Source organism: Mangifera indica, chromosome 4, assembly GCF_011075055.1.
Source record: "Mangifera indica cultivar Alphonso chromosome 4, CATAS_Mindica_2.1, whole genome shotgun sequence".
NCBI lineage: Eukaryota > Viridiplantae > Streptophyta > Magnoliopsida > Sapindales > Anacardiaceae > Mangifera > Mangifera indica.
Genome location: NC_058140.1, coordinates 1,846,288 through 1,863,310, shown reverse-complemented (window position 1 = coordinate 1,863,310; position 17,023 = coordinate 1,846,288). Strand labels below are relative to the sequence as shown.

General features: G+C 32.4%; 1 pseudogene; it reads right to left on the bottom strand.

Annotated features, from left to right (window-relative positions):
• Positions 1 to 1,401: 1,401 nt before the first annotated feature.
• On the bottom strand, positions 1,402 to 9,838 carry LOC123213630 (annotated as a pseudogene).
• Between the last annotated feature and the right edge of the window lie 7,185 nt (positions 9,839 to 17,023).

Below are 17,023 nucleotides of genomic sequence, written 5' to 3'. Positions count from 1 at the left end.
AAAACATTTTAGGTTGAGGCTGCTGCATATACATATCATCTCATTAATCATTTACCATTCACTGCAATTGAAGGGAAAACACCCCTTAAGGTATGGTCTAGAAAACTTGTTAATGACTATGATTCCTTACGTGTGTTTGGTTCGACTGCCTATTATCATACAAAAGAGTCTGAATTAGATACAAGAGCTAAGAAAACAATTTTCATAGGGATTAGTTCTAGAGTGAAAGGATATCATCTTTGGTGTCTAAAGTTGAAGAAAATCATTCACAACAAGGGTGTTACCTTTGATGAATCTGCCATGTTAAAAAAGGTAGCAAAGAAGATCGATGATACTTAATAGTAGTTGGAGTGTACTCTGCAAGAGGTGGAGTTTGAGACAATCACAACAATAAACCCAACCAGAGTTGTTGAAAATGATAATGATATTCCAGTGGTAGAGGAGGAAAGTGAAGATAGAGAGGTTTTAACTGAAGAACCTCAACAACAACAAGAATCAATTGCATCACTTAGGCCAAAACAAGAAATATGTAAACCTACTCGATTTGCTGATATGATAGCTTATGCACTTCCAATTATAGATGATGATATTCCTTCCACCTATGAAGAAGCAGTCACAAGTCCAAAAGCTAAAAAGTGGAAGAAAACCATGGATGAGGAGTTACAATCCTTTCAGAAAAAATGAAACTTGACAGTTAGTTCAATTACTAAAGAACAAGAAGGCAATTGGGTGTAAGTGGGTGTATGCAAGAACAAGAAGGCAATTGGGTGTAAATGGGTTGAAGCGACCATGTTATTCCTAACATATGCATAATAAATTAGCTCACAAGTGCAAATTGCTCGCAAGGTAGCACGACACATTTGCCAGTATGAATTGCTCTGTTCTGTAAGATTTCTATGGGAGAGTATTGTAATTCAGATCACCTCATCATGTGTGAGTGAGAGATATTAGAGTTAGTCCACTTATGATAGGTTGACCCGATCCATTAAGGCTACAAAAACAATATTAACCCATAATGTGATAATTCCCTTTTTACCCTTGACAATTATTAAGGATAATTGTCACTCTCCCTCTTTATTTAATTAGCGTAACTTCCATTGAGAGATAATTTTTCACGCTAATAAAATTAGCGTTCTCCTTTCTCTTCAATACTCTATCTCTAGAAGAAATTTTGCATCAACAAGAAAACAAATCTAGCAAAGTGTGTTGTGAATATCCCCAAGAGTGTATTAAATCACCAATCATCATTAAATTGTTAGATTTCTAAATCGAGTATATTTTTCCTGTGATCCTGGATTTGTATTATTTTTGCTTACAGTAATCTTGATGACAAGTCCAGGGAAGACATCATCTTTCATAGGTAAATGGAATAGAAGGGAATAGTTTTATCACAAAAGCTATTTCATGGATGGATAACATCATAATTTTATTTCGGTGTTAAACAATACAGTTCTTCTACAAACACTTGAATACCTTGAAAAGCACAACCCAGGAAAAAAGCTAGAAAAAAAAATCACCAAGCATAAAAAACCCAATATTAAGCTCATCCACATGATTTTGCCAACTACTTCCATACACTTAACATCCCAATTCCATCACTAGTATCGTGACCTAACTGAATTTCTCTAACTTCATGTTTTGAAAATATCCTAATCCTCTCATTGAACCTATGTCAGAAAATGGTTACAAATTGTTAAACATCATCTAGCCAAAAGAAAACATATCTATCAATTAATAAATTATTCTTATAAATTAAAGAAGAAAATGTTACTCACCATGGAAAATCGTATAGATGAACAAAATTGTTGTTATAAGCACACAACAATACTGGTTGTCCATCAGAATCGTTCAACCCATAAAGTGCAAGCACACCTTGAAACAAGCATATTGCAACAATACAATAAATTAATGAACAAACTAAAGATCAAACCTATTAAAGCCATAGAGAAGTCAGAAGGTGGAAAGTGGAAGGTGGTATATTTTTATTAAATCCAAAAACAATAATGCATCATCACACATAATATAACTTGGGAGCAAATATACAAGGTGAAGGAAAAACAGAGGAACCAGAGTAAATGAGCCTAACAGATCATACGCAGAAGCAAAATGCACATACAAGCAAAATCATACGGTAGGAAAGACATGATAAGGAAACCACATACATGTTCTTCCTTACATGTATAGGTTACTTCCAAGTTGCCTTCTACAACAGCCGAAACTTTTATACTCTGGTCCAATGAATAGGATAACAAAAACTGATCCCAGCATAGCAGAGACATTGGTGCATTAGTATGGCCATTTGTTGTCATAACAGGCTGTAAAGCATCAAGATCCCAAACCTAGTTGAAGAAAGGAAGACAAGAGAGAGGGAGAGAGAGATTAGCACATCAGGAAATACAAAAAACTAATATAGGAGTTAAAATGTTCAATATCATATGCATATTAAAAAAGTTTAAATAGAACATATCAGCTCAATGGCATGATATATGCTCCAAATGAAAAGAGTAAATGCATCAGCCCATAACCCAAAGAAGAATCAATAACAAGAAAAATAAATTAGCCCTATCAGAATGAATATAAATAGATTACTTTGTGACTAAAAAGGGCAGTGTCACATTATATAGACTTCTCAAACACCACAACCTTGGGTATTTAATTAAGACGTCCACCTTCTAATCACTAGTTATACACTAGAAGATAATCTTTAAAATGACAACTTACCCTAATTGTAATGTCCATGGAACCAGAGCAAAGCATACTGCGTCCAACAGTTAAACATGTCACAGTGTGAGGGTGGCCTCTTAGAGATCCAACAAGATGAAAAGGATTCTCAGTTCTAGGACTGCCTTTTCATACAAAAATACAACCATCCTGCAAAACCAAAAGAAATAATCAACTTTCCAGACCACTGTAATGACCAGAAAAGATGATGCCGAAATTCAAATGACTAATGACATCCACCCTTTTGATTTTCATGTTAAACAACAAAAAGGGCATGCCATAAAATTTGGTGAATAAAAACATAAATGATAGTTTTCCCTTCATAAGATCAACAGAACTTGTATTAAAAATGAGCACACAAAAAACATTTCAATTGCAAAAAGAATCTAAATTGTTTAAGTTACCTGTGCTTCAGCAAAAAGCACTTCATTAGCAACAACCATGCAATCAACTTGGCCAACTGGTTCATTAAGGATAAATTCAGACGATGACTCAATATTCCATGCCTACAACATCACCAACAAATAAAAATCAACTTTGAGCACAAAAATATAAAGGCTCTTAGATGGAACAGATTATAATAAAGGAAATCAAAAAAAAAATATTTAGCTATAGGCTAACCTTAACAACATTGGGCATGCCTATAAAGATCCATGGCCCCTCACAAATCAAACAACCAACTTCAACACCAAGATTGATTACATTGGCACTTTGACCACTATGACAGTCCCAAAGTCGTACTGTTCCATCTTTATTGCCTGAATAAAGGTTGTCTGACCCTAAAGGAAGGGCAATCCCACTAACAGCCTGTCAAATAACATTTAAATATTTAATATTCCATATGTTTTCTTAAAATCATAAATAAAGGAAAAAAGTGTAAAAGCATAATTAAAAAAATTAAGTAGTTGATCGGACAATATATCCATTGACCATTCAAGGAGCTGGTACACATTTGTTAAATTTATCTCCTTCCTTCAAGGCCAAACAAAATTTTAAAATAACCCTTAAAAAACATATCAGTGATCACAAGCTTACCTTCTGGTGCTCATCAAGCTTTGCCAGCATTGAGATCGCATTCCCGCAAAACCATGAATGTATAAACCGGCAGTTATCACCTTTCACACAATTTCCAGATAGCCAGTATTCACAGACCTTTGGTGGAGTCTTTAAAGTACTTGTCTCCTGACTCAACACTTCCAGAAGAAGAAGTTCTTAGGTCTGTTATAATTGGGGGTCTTTCTGATTTCATCTTTTGAGCCACTCAAAGTCCATAAATTCTTCCTGCCACTAAAGTTGGTATTCTTCTTTGGCCGGTTTTCAGTTAAAGCTCTTGAATATACAATCAGGATTGGTGGCCTTGAATGTAAAAACCTACAGGGGTTTCTGCTGCACTTTCCAACCAGATTGAATTTACATAATGCTTGGTTAGCAGGCTGTCCTTCCCTTTGATATGAGAGTCCCCTAGATACCTCGACCTCCACACTATAATATAGAGAGAGAATCAATGAATAACAGAGACATATTAACCATTCCTTCAAAGACAATCCAAATCCTATCAAAGATCCAAATTTCAAAAGCTAATCCCACAATCTCTGTCTGTTAATCAGCAACAGGCAAGGAAATCTAAATTTCCAAAGGAACCAGGCCCAATAACATACAGGAACGCATGACCAAGAAACCAATTGCATCGATGCTCCCATTGCAAGAAAAAAATTAAAAAAACCCTAACCCTACCCAAAAAATAAAACTAAATGTAGATCAGCAGTAATCGAAATCTTGAAGTAATCTTGATATTCCACGTATTAAAAACTTCAATCGCTATTCCTTATCTCCTTCACCAACCGCAACCCATCAAGATCAGCAGTAATCGAAATCTTGAATATCTCCTTAACCAACCTCAACGCATCAACATAAAACTCTAAAGCCAAACGTCAGAAAAATAATTATAATAAAAAGAGAAGAGAACCCTAATAAGCGTGCAAGCTTGATTATAGTTTCTTTGATGTCCATTCTACAGATAAACCGCGAGTAATAACAACAACAGCCTTGCTTGAGAGGGAGATAAACCTGAGATTTAAAGAAGTCGAACTCTGAGAATCTTGAAACTAGAAGAAAGATTTTAGAGCACCAAAAAGTAGAACTCAGAGAATTTGTGTTTATGATCTGGGAATAAGAAAACGAGTGCCAGATATATGCCACGTAATCACATGCTTAACGGCTCCCAAATTCAAATCCTGTTCTAATTCTAATTCAATGTCCACCTGTATGTTCTCCGTTCATTTTATAAGACAAAATAATCCCTAATAATTAATTTTTAATAAATATTACAATAATTTATTTTAAATTAACGTATAAATTCAATTCCTACTGGGTGTATTCAACCTCATCTAGAAATTTTTTTTTCATGAGTCAAAATAAAGGTTTTTTTTTAATCTCTAATCTGTTTGATTTTTTATAGTGATTCTATAATCGCAAAATGTATCCGATCTCAGAGTGTTCATTTTTTCAGTGCGGTTTTGAAAATGAATAAAATTATATACACTAATACTAAGCAATAATTTAGCAATTCAAGGAAATGGAATCAAACTCTCACGGTCGCTTTATTGATTTAAGTCAAACTCAAAGCTAATTTATATTCCAGCTCAACTCAATTTGTATCAAAGTCTAACTCCAACCCAACATTTTCAATTTAAGTGGCAAGAAGATGATATTTTTAATATTTAGCAAAAAATTTTAGAAAGTAATCATATAAAAACTCGTAGATAGATCCCTAAGGCAACAAGGTTATGGATAGAGGTTTATTCGTTTCCATCAAACGGAATCTCCATTTAATAGTGTTATCGATAAATGTCTATTAGTTTTTATTGGTTAAGTGATATGTCTTTTCGCAAGTGAAATTTTAAAATATATATACTAATAATGAAAACTAATTTATGTATTATCGATGAATGTCACCATATAATTCAAAAATTTTAAATTATAAATAAAGAAATATCAAATTATATTATGATACGGCATCATTAGTATACAAAATTGTTGTTGATATTAATGTACATAATCTTACTCTTGGAATAATTTCATTAGAAATATGTTATTTCTCAATTAAATAATTGAAAATGAGCTATTTAATTAATTTTTCAAAAACATAATTTGAAAATTACATAAATCTATTTGCCAAAATTTAATATTGATCTACTTCTTGCCTTTTGTTAGTAATAATATTAGACATAATGTCTTACTTCATAAAAAGAACGTGCATTAAAATTATATAAACTTATTAATAGACATGTCAAGAGGATTGCCCCCTGCTGTGACACGGTCCATACCTCTTTTTTTGGCACAATTCACAAAATCATGGGGGTTATGTTACGCTGGTGGGGCATGCAGGTTATATTAAGAGTTTTGAGGCAAGACCTACAGGTCAGTTTGACACGAATTATTAAAAATATTAAAATATTAATTAAATATATTAAAAAAATTTATAAAAAAATACACTTATTCGCTTACCTACCTACTTTTTTATAGGAAAAATGAAATATTTTATTTTTCACTTATTTGATATAAAAAATTATATATTTTTTAATTATATCGTATATTTGATGTAAATAAACCAAATCTATAACTAAATTATCTATAAAACAACAACCAAAACTATGAGAATTTACAAATTAACCAACGTATATTAAGTTTGAGATATTAAGCTTCTAAAGTTAGGGATGAGGGTGAACAAATGTGAAGTTGAAGTCTTAGATAAAAAGGTATAATACAAAAATGGGATTAAAAAGGTATAAGAGGATTAAAAATGGCTAAAATAATGAATTTCTTGACCATAATAGCCCAACACAAGCCCCCATTGTAAATAACATTTTTGAATTTGACAAATAAACAAGGTTAGACCAACTGAGCCATCAATTTGGTTTGGCTTTATTTGAATACGTTAAATTAAATTCGAACTGAATTTGAGCTAGAAAGGGTTGGTTGGTTTTTGGAATTAAGTTAAATTCAAGTTAGAAAGAATTCAATTTAATTAGACTTCCAAATCAGCAAATGACTGGACTTAATACAAGTTTGGCTCTTGACTTGATTTAAATCATATAAGGTAGTTGTAAAAATGAGGTTTTTTTTTTTTATTATTCAGTAAAACGATATTAGTTTGTTAACTTATTATAAACTCAAGTCATAAATTCAAGCTAAAAATTCAAAACACGATTTTGAGTCATGAACTCAAATTAAGTTTCGAACTTCAAACTTAAGGAGCAAGTCAAACTCAAGTTATTCTTAGCTTTAACTCGATGAACTCAAGTATCAAGAATATGTTATTGATGAAAGCATAAATATGCTGAAAGGTTTTTCGTGGAAGTAGTCAGTTATGACTTGAAAAGCTAATCGGGTCGGTTTAAATTGTTTAATAAGGTAAACGTATATGCATGTCAATTGGCAATGGTGTACTTGCTGTGTAGATTGTTTATTGTGATAAATATTGATGTAGAATGGATTATTTTATTTTTTATTTTAAATTTCTGTGTATTTTATTTCAGGTGCTCTGTCCTTGAGATGAAATTATATTTTTGCTTTATTAAGTACAGTATATGCCAGGGAAAGTCATGCTGTTGTTGTAATCCTTGGGAGAAATACCATGTTTTTGTTGTTCTGATAACTCTGTCTTCATTTATGGTTCTGCGTTACTTGTTAATGTGTCCAGCATAGAATTTAATTAGCAGCATGTGCTCATGTGATTCTGCTTCATGTGTTAGCTTTCGGGCTTATAATAGTCTTAATGATTTGATTGAGAATGGAGGAGGCGAAAAGCAGTCTGCTATGCATCATAATGATGCTATTGTTGACATGCTTCAATTGTTAGAAATAAGACTCTATTCTTTAAGTTCTATTTTGTGGTGAGTTGTTTTAGACTTTATTTTGTATTTGATAAGAACTAAGACTCTATTCTTTAAGCGACTTCAGTTGTTATTGTTGACATGCTTAATTGATAAGTAAATATGATTATTAGTTTTCACGTAGGATTTTCCATCTCTCTCATAATTCTTTTGGTTTTCTTCCATTTCTTGTTGTTTTCTCTAGTCTGTTCTTTATCTATCTTCTGTATTTTCTCTACCTCTACTAATCTTTTCATTATTTATCTCTACTACTGCATCAGTAACTCATCTATAAAAATGTTTACACTTTAACAAAACTTTTTCACTGTTGTTAACTGGGTACATAAAAATCATTTGATCTGTGGAGATTTATGTACTCATTATATCAGATCTAGCTAGTGTTCTATATTGTTCGTTATGTTTATTAGGTGAATGTACTCTTTTTATTGTTCATATTGTTATTACTTTATCTCTATATCTGATGTACTATCCTGTTATCTTAAATACGTTATAGCTCTCAGCACGTTAGCCTTTCAATGCTTGGATTTTAGATATTGTAAACTTTATTTTTGAGGTATTCATATCCCCTCTCTCTCGTTGGCACATGCACGCTCAAAGAACTTTTGAACATTCAAGACATACACACACATGCATTAGGTACTTCATCATTTATGTGTAAACTGTTTATATAATTAAATTGTTTGGCTGTGCTCATACACACTCATGCATTAGATACTTCACAGGGTGCACACGAAAGCCAAATGTGAACATGAATGTTTATAGTTTATCAAATACTTAACAACAGGTTGGAGGTTCAAGCCCTTCTTCTAACGAAGTAAAGTTTTACAAAGCAAAAAATAATAATAATAAAAAGTTCAGAAAAACAAGAACCATATGCTTTTGGTTAATAGTCTAGAATAGAAACAAAGTTGCTTATTGAATTGCTACTAAAATAAAAATCTACAATTTATACAAAAGCTTGAAGTTTTTGTGGAGAAATTAGTGTCGCAACTTCTGCTCCAAAATACTACTCTTCAATGTAATATTCAACTCTTCAAAGTCTGAGAATTAAAAACAAAGCATGATTTCAATAGCCTTTTAGATAGCTATATTCATTATGATTAAAAAAATAATAAATAAATAAAGCTGAATTTGGCAATAAGAGGATTGGAGCACTTACAAAACTGAGAAGCAACTTTCAATTTCTAATTTCTTCTTCTTCTACGTCCTCTATTCGGCCTTCTCACATTTCTTGGATGCTCTCTTTCAATCAATTTCACAAAAAATTGAGGTTTTCCTATTGAGAACACAATATAAGCAATAGATATGCCGATTACAAATCCAAATCCGAACCCATTAAAGCAATTTTCTAATCAAACCAGCTTGAAATATCGCTTTCTTCTTGGTCTATTGTTGGTGATGCTTTATCATTGTCACATTTGTCAAACAATGGTGGTCCACACAAGCCCAAATTTCCAATGTAAGAATCATTTTGAAATGTATCAAATTGATTTCCTTGAGGAATACTTCCCACAAGATGGTTGTAAGACAAGTTTAACACAAAATGTTAAGCTTGTAAATTGTATAGGAATCTTTCCATGAAGCTGGTTGAAAGAGAGATCTAATGCTTCAAATTGTAACAAATTTTTCAATGATGAAGGTATTTCACCTGTTTAGCTATTGCAGGACAAGTTGAACAATCTGAGTGACGTGAGTTGTCTAATCACCTTTATAATTTCTCCTTCAAACAAATTGTTGGAAAGATCTATGCTTGTGAAAATTGATAAAATCCTTTCTATTTGGGTTTCAACACTTTTTACACTCAACTTTATTGAACCATCAGATGATTGCATGTAATAGAGATTGACAGCTTTCATGTCTCCACTCATCATACCTTCAAAGCTATTAAAACAACTTGCTGGTAAAATACCAGAAAATTGATTATGAGAGAGGTCCAGTACTTGTAGGTCTTGCAAGAAAAATCTTGTGCTGGAATTGCCAATGGGACCCTGAAATTGATTAGATCTCAAAACAAGTACATAAAGACTTTGAAAATTTACTAACCAATTCGGAAAGCTATCATTAATCCTGTTATTCCCGACATCAAGGATATTCAGATCTTGGCAATTAACCAAAGATGATGGTAATGGTCCCTCTAACTGATTGTCATTAAGCATAAGAGCTGTCACACGACATTGATTGGGAAACGTCAGAGATCCTATTTTGCCATGGAAGTTGTTCATTGCCACATTCAAAAAGTCGAGCGTTACACTGCTGTTCACAAGACATTGTGGAATGTTTTCCCTTAAGTAATTATCGGACAAGTCAAGAGAATGAGATGCACTCAAATTACAAAATGATGGAGAGATCTCTCCTGTCAGATGATTGTTTGAGGCTGAGAAGGAAAAAACCTGAGTTGGTAGATCCACAAGTTGTCCTCAGAGTCAGTTGGATGAAAGGTCAAGTATAAGGTTGACCCCAGATGGAATGTACTCAAAACTGGTAAGTAAATTGTGAGACAGATTTAGGTAATACAATTTAGAACAATTTCCAAGCCCCAACTGGGAAATTCAGCTAGAGATTGCATTATTGGAAAGGTCAATTGCAAGCAAACTTGAAGTACCTGAGAAAATTGGGAGTTCAGTTATGCTACAAAAAGATAAAAAGACTAGTTCAAGCTAGGGTAAGATGACCTTTCCTGTTAATGACAAAAGCGCATTTTATGAAAGATCAATACTAATTAGATTTTTTAGCTCCGAAAGCATCTCTAACTGCACATTGCCACTAAAGTTATTGTTTGCAAGTGCTAGATATCTAAGACTCAAAAGTTGAAAAAACAATTCAGGAATTGGACCATGAATCTCGTTATCACCTAAATCAACATGACTTATAGAACCAGGCTACTGGAACTGCTAAATCAGACTTGTGAGTTTGTTCTGGGAAAGATCAAAATTCATCAAAAATGGCAGAGTAAACAACCATGTCGGTACTCTGCCCCTTAGAAGATTATTATTTAACTTGATGGTACATAGATATGAAAGAGCACTTATTTGACTTGGAAACTAACCTTGAAATTGATTATTAGAAAAGTCCAAAGAAAGAAGTGTATTCAGGGTAAATACTGATGTTGGCAACTGACCATTGAAATTATTAACAAAGAGATCTATAGTCTCTAATTTACCAAGATTACCCAAAACAATTGGAAAATTTTCGGAAAAATAATTATTTGCAAGAGATGGGGAAGTGAGCTGGACAAGTTTAGATAAAGAAGTTGGGACTTGACCTATAAAACTGTCGCCTGACAAATCCATATGGGTGATGTAAGGTTTCCGAGTGATGGTGGAAGTGACCCATGGAAATTACATTCAAAAAGAGATAGATAATTTAAGTGCATATGATTGTCAAATATGTCAGGTAATTTTCCTAATAAACTATGGAGAGAGAGATCCAGTACTCTGAGAGGACTATTCTTATTAAACTTTGGCATAATACTTGTCATGTCTCTATTTGAAGATATTCTTAGCCTCTGGAGAAATGGAAATAGAAAATTTTCATTTGGAAACTTGCCTTGCATCTGAGTATCCCAAAGGTCGAGAGATATCAAAGAAGAAGACAGGTTTACCAAAGAACTAGCTGAAATAGTAGACATGTCAATAGAGTTAAGATGAAGATGTCTTATTTTTGTTAGATTTTGCAAGAGCTTATTGAAACCATGTTGGTCCATACTTAGGTCATTGTTGGAGAGATCAAGTGAAATAAGATCAAGTAGAAGAAACATTTCAGTGGGAACTAGGCCAAACAAATTGGAGTAAGAAAGGTTTAGATGTATTAATTTGGTGAACTTACCAAATTTGGGTAAGATTTGTGATCCATGGAATTCATTGCAAGCTAGATTGAGCTTTTGGAGATGGTGGAGGAGGAAGGGGCTGCTGTTTTCATTGATAGAGCCAACAAGCAACTCAAACTAAGGTCGAGGCCAATCACATGTCCTGTGAATCTATCACAAGTAACACCATCCCACAACCAGCAATCACTACCCTCTTTCCAGGACTCTGTCTTAGGATACCCACTAAATTGACTAATGTAGTCACAAACCAAAGAAGCATATTCATCAAGGGAAAAGGTGTTCTTGAAATGAAGTAGAGCAACACTTTGTTCAGGAAAGCAAAGTATCAGTGATGAAGAAGAGGATGAACAAACAACTTGAAGGTCCAAGATGAAGAAGAAGAAGAATAACCCCCGCATCTTTTTTCTTTTAAAGAAGCAGAAGAAAAGGAAATTGCTGATAGGAAAATGAAATGAATATATATATATATACACACACACACACTCACACTAGTCCTTGATGCTTACACCACCTGTGATCAGCGCACATTCTATAAAAAGCCCTTCTTACATAAGGGAAGTTTCATTGTTTCTACAGACATAACCATCAAAGTTTCAAAAATTGGTCTTACCTAGATTAAAAAATTTATTTCATCTTCTCAATGGGGTTACGCGTTTCCCCAACTTGTTTTTTTCTTGATTTCATCTTTTAATCCATCTCCAGTAAACTATAATTACGACTTACTTCAATCCATCAATAATTGAGCACCTGTTTCCTTGTGTTTTTAACCTATACTACTCCAGCATCCTGAACCCTTTATCACTATTGGCCGGATTTCGCCCCTAGTTCATTAGTCTGGTAAACCTGAAAAAGATTAACCCAATTACACACAGTCAAAAAACCTATTCACCAAGACAATAAACTCTGAAAGACCAATCTAATATTACTGTTTTGGAATCCCTCAATCCCTATTTGGTGGATTTTGTCCATGATCTACCATTTCGATAAACCTTGAAAAGATTATCCTAATTATACACTGTCAAGAAACCTATCCATCGAACAGTAAAACCTGAGAAGACTGACCTAATATACACAATTAAAACATTTTGCTCTAATTTATTTAGCGAGACTTGTCTATCGAACCCGTAAATCGTAAAGAGACTAAGCTAATGTCTCACTGTTAAAACCATCCCCTTTAATTGTTCGATTCAAAATAAGTTAGTTTGATTTGAATCAAGGTTTGGGTCAATTCAAATAAAATTCGATTAGAATTTCAATTCTATAATAGCTTGAGTTCAACTTAAATTTCTTCAGTAATATTGTTTATCCTACTATTTATTTCATTATTAATACTATTTATTCCATCAACAATCTTTAATGACATCTTTAACTAATTGAATCAAAGCATGTTGTTCTCACTTAATTCTCTTCAAGGTTGCACTATCTTTAATACCGCCCATTTATAATTTTGTTCCTTAATTGTCCAAAACGCACACCTACTGAATTAAATTACTGCAGGGTTAATGAACCCTAAGTAATAACTGAAATTACAAGGACTAAAAATTATAAAAAATAAATATTTTATTGGGTAATGTAGCATACCAACTTCATAAAATATGTTGGTAAGTTGATTCGAATACGAGAATATAACTATTCAAGTGAGACAAGATACATAAACTTCTCCAATAAGGTTTAAATATTTTTATTATTACTATTACTATTATTATTATTATTATTATTATTAATTGTAATTTGTCATCGTCTTAATCTCTTGATAATAACAAATATTCCATTTGATTTATTGAAACTTTTGGAAAATATAAATTAAAATATACAGTGAGAAAGCTAGATTTATCTTCCTGTATTGGGATCTTTAATAAGCAACAAAAACTTAGAAAATTGTTTAGTCGTGCATACATTTTTAATTCTTTTTTTTTTTTTTCATTATATCTTTTTAACCAAGGTTCCAACTTTATATCAGTTTTACCTGCATTCCTAACCTTAAAATCTTAGAATTCTCAAACTCAAACTTAAATTGGAAATTATGCATTTAATGACTAGATCAAATTCAAATTAAATCCACACATAGTTCATGATTCTCGCAACATAAATGCTTCCCTATAAACAAATGTTGTTGAAAAGAAAAGAAAATCTCCAAAGGGAAAACAAAGGAGGAAAATGGTATTGACAAAGCTTTTGTAAGATATTTTGCGTCCACAATCACATGGAACTGCTCCTTGTAACACCCTAATATTGTAATATTAAGATCTCAACAAGAAAAGTACCTTTAAAATTTGCTACGTTGGGAAGGAGTAATTTTGATGACAAAACAATATTATTTAACAAATACTTATTATAATTCGAATAGAGTTATAAATTAAGTTCAAACTGAATTGAACTCTTTGTAACTCTACTTTTGCCTAATTTAATTTGGATCTAACTCTACTTTTGCCTATTTCATGAAATTAAGTCAACCACAGAACAAACTACTGTATTAACAACTTGACACAACCAATAACTTGTCTTTTTTTCGAGTCATCTTTTGAGTTATCATTCGAAGAGTTGCTCCTGATAAAAGAACCACATCTCTATAAAATATTATTTTATTTTTTCATGAGTTAAAAATAAAGTTCTTTTTCTTTTTCAATAAATCCTAATCATTTTGATCTTTTTGTAGCAATTATGTAATCTTGAAATGTATCCAACCTCGGAGTATTTATTTTTTCAGTGAGGTTTTGAAAATGAATAAAATTATACATATTAATTATGAGTAATAATTTTTATATTAATAATAATGTATCACTATGTGATTAAGTGATGACAGATTATTATTAGTATACAAATTAGTGCTCATGATTAATGCACATATTTTTTTTGTTTGGCAATGTAACTCCAACTAGGGTTAGATGGGATTTGAGTTGATTATGTCTTGAAAGATGACTCGACTTGAGTTCATATTTGTTAAGCCAAAGTTAAGCTCAAGCTAGAGTTCTTGGCTTGATGAGGAACCAAGTCAAACTCGAATTAAATCGAGTTCAATTTGGTCTAACTAGCAAGCCAACTGTTTTGCTTAACTCAATTCAAGCTTGGTCTAGCTCAATTCGAGGCAAGTCTAATGGTTGGCAAATTGACATTATTTTAGTTAAGTTTCAGGTCTTTTTTCTTTTATTAATAAAATGATGTTATTTTGATATTAGATAACAAATTGAGTCTCAAACTTTAGTTAAACTACGAGCTTCAAACTCTCTCTCTCAGGGTAAAATATGTTGGCAAATTGATTAGATTATGAGGATATAACAATTCAAGTGAGACAAGATATATAAGCTTAAGCCTAATTAAGGTTTAAATACTATTATTATTATAATTAATTATGATTTGTCATTGTTGTAATCTATTGATAATAACAAAGATTTTATTTGAATTATTGAAACCTTGGGAAAATGAATAAATTAAAATATACAGAGAGAGCAGACTTACTTCTTGTGTTTGGATCTTTCACTAAGCAACAAGAACTTAGTTTCTTTTCTTTTTTTTTTCTAATGAGCTTAAAACAAAGTTTTTTCTTTTTAAGTAAACCTTACTCTATTTTATTTATTCATTTTTTTAATGATTCTGTTATCTCAAAGTGCATCCAACCTCAAAGTGACGTATTATTGTATCATTGTGTAATATAATTATTTATTTCGTTAATAATTTATTTATACTCATTATTATCGAACCATTTATGTATAATATAATAAACATTATTTTCAATAATGATTTAATTCACTAAAGAGTCTCAAACTTTAGTTAAACTATGAGCGTCGAACTCTCCCTCAAGTTAAACTTACTAAAATTTGCTACATCACAAACTCAAATCAAAGGCTAGGGACTCCCCAAAACCGATATCCAGTTAACCACCATCGTTGATTTGCTCTTCCTCTTCACTTTCGTCCTTTTCATTTCCTCTTCGTCTCCTCTCTTCCCCAATGAGGCCCTCCCCACCAAGTCTGTTTACCTTCCTGAGAATCCTGCCACCGGCTCCGCCATTTTCTACACCTTCTATAAAGCATAAACACCCACTTCGCAACTCTCAGAAACCCCACTTCTCATTTGACTTCAGGGTGGCCCTGGCTGCTCCTCCATGATTGGTAACTTTTTTGGACTCGGCCCTTGGCGCGTTAACTCTTATCAGAGTGAAAATGTTGAACATCTTAGTCTCAAGCCCAATTCGGGCTCTTGGAACCGCATCTTTGGCCTTCTTTTCCTTGATAATCCCATTGGAACTGGGTTTAGTTTTGCTGCAACTGATGCCGAGATCTCAAGGGATCAAATTTCTGTTGCTAAGCATCAAAATTATATATAAAAATCAACTCTTTATTTCCAAAACTGCAATTTTGCCTTTAAAAAAAAAATCGTCTTGCATGAAAAATTGAACAAAAATATCAAAATTTATTGAAGAGAGCATGGATTTCGACGATGTAATGAGACGGGTTTGTGAAGAGAAAATGGTTGGTGAGTGAGATTGCTCCCACAAGAACCCAACAAAGCACAAAACCCGTACTATGATGCCATTGAAATTTAATGTTTGGGCTTCAAAAGCAGGCATCCTGCAGAAAACCTGCAGGTTTTTGAGAGCCATTGGTATATTCTGCTCTCCCCTGTTTGCCTCCGCCCATATCTCACAAACTTACAGATTTATTTCATATTTCAGAAAAAAATTTTGAAAAATCCGTAGAAACTAGAGCTAAGTAATACCGGCGCCGCGGCTGGCTGAGACTCAGATAAACCCTAGATGGAGACTTTTCTATAGACATCACTCCAATCACCTTACATTACATCAGTCCTTTTAAGTTCAGTTACGTCCTTTTAAGTTTCTTCTGGTAATCATAACTTTCTTCCCATATACTTTGCATTAGAGAAAGTGAGCAATCTTTTCGAAGTGGATCTGGTGTTGATTCGACCCAAAGCTCAATCCATCCCGACGATTTGATAATGCCAATGTGAAATTGAAGTTCTCCTTTCATTACCTAATTTAATTAAAGACTAATATTATGCGTATCTATTTTAAATATATAAATAAATATAGATTTATGTATATTATTATGTGATTGAGTGTTACTTTATCCTTAATTCAAAATAACTTAATTATATGATAATATACATATGTGTATATCTATCTGTGTACCAAAATTAGGGATATATAGTTTTATTGTTAATTAAAACATATTAAATACAAATTAGAATAATATATAACAAAATGAAAATGCATCCCTATGGTATGGTGCATGCCTTTCCGATAATTAGGATTTAATCGAATCTCAAAAATTACAAAATTTTACAATAATATTAGTATTATGTCATGTTGACATCATTGTATTTGTTTAACCCGATTGTTGAATCATGACCTTGAACAAATTGATTCAATCATTAACTTAAATCAATTTAAAACTTTTGGACTAGATTGGTCATTAGGTCTTGATCAATTTGATTGAATCAATTGTTTTAGTTTGAGTTTTGAAACGGAGAAAGTGAGAAGCATGCGGTCTTCATTCTTATCTTCAAATCTCCACAAAATCCAAAAATAAAAAAAATGCTAAATTTATGAAGAAGAAAAACTTTG